Here is a 2,841-nt window from a genome sequence, read left to right on the forward strand (position 1 = left end):
TTGAGCAGAGACACTCGCAGTGAGAGTCCACACTGAGTCAGAATTCTTCCCCAAAATTATTCCCAAATGTATATCAGTGAATTCAAAAAAGCACACTGCTTGGTGGTGTGGCGGCTGGGGCCTGTGGCTTTGGAAGCTGTAGGATTAAGGAGAAAGGATGACAAGAATGAGAAAAAGAGAAAAAAAGAAAAAGAGAGAGAGAGAGAAAAGAAAAAGATAAGAAAAAGAACAGTCATAAAAGAGCAGTGAAAGGAAAGGGTTTTTTTTTAATTTATTTATTTTTAATTATTTAATTAGATATGAGGGGTGAGGTGGGGGGGTTGGCTACTTAGAAAGAAAGAAGGCCAGAGGTTTCAGAAGGGTATAGACTTAGAATGCATGATACTCCCTGGTGGGATAGGAATTTGGTAAAGACAGAAGCTCAGCAGGGGAGTCTGCTAGGAGCTGGTCCCCAGGGACTGGTTGGGGGGGGCAAGGGGGAGGAGGTGTGCTTAAAAATTACAAGGAAAAAAAATGTTTTCCCCTTTTTCCTACTCTAATTCTTAACCCAAATTAAGTTATAGTCACCTCCTTGGTGTTACCGCTAGGACCCCTTATTGACTGGCCTACTAAAGGCAGAAAATCCTACCGTTTCCAGGAGATGTGGTCAGAGCTCAAGCTACTAGCAGCTTCTCAGTCCTCCATCTTCCGGGAACCCCCCATACCTATCCATATTTTTCTTATCTATAGTTACTTCTGACTGATTTGGAGTTTCTTCTGGGCTCCTGTCCTGATTCATTGTGGTAGCAATTTTATGTCCTCTTGATTTAGCCATTTATTTAAGTTATTCCCTTTTGTTGCCCTTGCTGTTTTATTGCTGTAGTTATTATTGTTGTTGTTATTGATGAATAAGACAGAGAGAAATGGAGAGAGGAGGGGGCCAGGTGGTAGTGCACCTGGTTGAGCGCACATGTTACAGTGCTCCAGGACACAGCTTCGAGCCCCCAGTCCCCACCTGCAGGGGGAAAGCTTCACAAGCGTTTAAACAGGTCTGCAGGTGTCTCTATTTCTCTCTCCATCTCTATCTCCCGTACCCTCTCGATTAAATAAATAAATATAATAGTATTTTTAAAAAGAAGAAGTGGAGAGAGGAGGGGAAGACAGAGAGGGGGAGAGAAACATAGACACCTGCAGACCTGTTTCACTGTCTGTGAAGCAACTCCCCTTCAGCCTGGGACCCAGGGGCTTGAACCAGGATCCTTAAACAGGTCCTTGCGCTTTGCGCCACATGCGCTTAACCCACTTTCTACCACCAAACTCCCTTTAACCACTTTTTTATTGATGTGGTTTGTATTCTTCTGTTCTGTCATTCTTCAGTTGTTTGTTTTAAATACTAGTCTTGCTATACTAAAAACTTTTCACAAATGCAGTCACAAACCTCAGAAATTACAACAATAGCAACTCAAGCAAGGACTGATGCAGTTCAACTAATACCAGTTAGCCAAACAATACCTCCAGTCCAAGAAAAAATAGCAAACAGAACCAAAAGAAAAAGAAAGAGAATGGAAAAAAGGGCAAGCAAGAGTAGACAATTATGCAAATCTACTGTCCACTATAAGTTCTAGGGCTAGCAAGAGGAGAAAGGAAAGTAGAAAAGAGACACACACACAGAGTTCTCCCAAGTCATATTTCTTCAGAAAAGTCATTTACAAATAAGTTTCAATGAATTCAGAAGGAAAAAAAGAAGAAAGAGGAAAAAAAAAGAGCAGTGAAAGGGAAGAGCTTTTTTTTTTTTAATTAGCTAGGAAGAGTAAAAAAAAGCTGGGTGGAGGGAAGCGGGAGAGAGAAACAAGTTCCTCTCAGAATGGATAGGACACCCAGTGACCTATCAATGTAAAAGGCAACAACAGTTAATTTTGGTCAACCTGAAGAGGAGGAGTAAGGGACAGTCATATGTAATAATAGTAATAATAAAATAAAATAAAATACAGTAAAAAAAACCCCTAACAGTCAATCTGCATCTTGGACCACTCCAGATTGGCTGCATGCAGCCTGAGAAAAGACAACCAATTATAAGATATATATATATATATATATATATATATATATATATATATATATATATATATATATATATATATATATCCAGGTAGTCTTTCCCAAGCAGGGATGAAGCTCTGATTGGTCAGGTATTTTTTCACCGAAATAGAGCTGCAGCCACTTGACAAAGAGAGAGAGAGAGTGAGAGAGATAAGGGAAAGAAAAAGGAAAAGGTTTGGAATGACACCCTTGCTGTGCCAGGAATCTTGGTAAAGAAAATAACTTTGCGGGGAGCCTGTTAGGAGCAGCTGGCCAGCCATTCTGGGGTGGGAGAGAATGGTGAGTTCAGAAAATGAAGCCAAAGATTATCAGTTATTTGCCCCTTTGGCTACTGTTTGCCTGCCCAAGAGTGGGTTATAGGACTCTTTTGTCACCCTGACCACCTCCTATTCACCCTTTCAAGTATGTCCCAATTATCCTACCCTCTCCAGAGAATCCCATGTTGTAGGCTGCATTATTTTGGAGCCAGGTATTGTTTCCAAGTTTCCATCTTGGCTCTGCCCCCCACATCTTTTCTTTTTCTTCTTTTTAAAAAATATTTTATTTTAATGAAAGAGAAAGACCAGAGAATTGCTCATTCTTGGTTTATTGCAGTGCTGGGAACTAAATTTGGGACCTTGGAGCCTTATGAATTTTCTTCTACATAACCACTATGCTGTCTCCCTAGCCCTTTTCATTCCTTCCTTCATCCCTTCTTTACTTGTCCCAACTCCCTCTTTCTTCTTTTTTCAGAGCTCTGCTAAACTCTGGCCTCTTGTGGTG

The sequence above is a fragment of the Erinaceus europaeus genome, chromosome X (genome assembly GCF_950295315.1).
Source record: "Erinaceus europaeus chromosome X, mEriEur2.1, whole genome shotgun sequence".
Lineage (NCBI taxonomy): Eukaryota > Metazoa > Chordata > Mammalia > Eulipotyphla > Erinaceidae > Erinaceus > Erinaceus europaeus.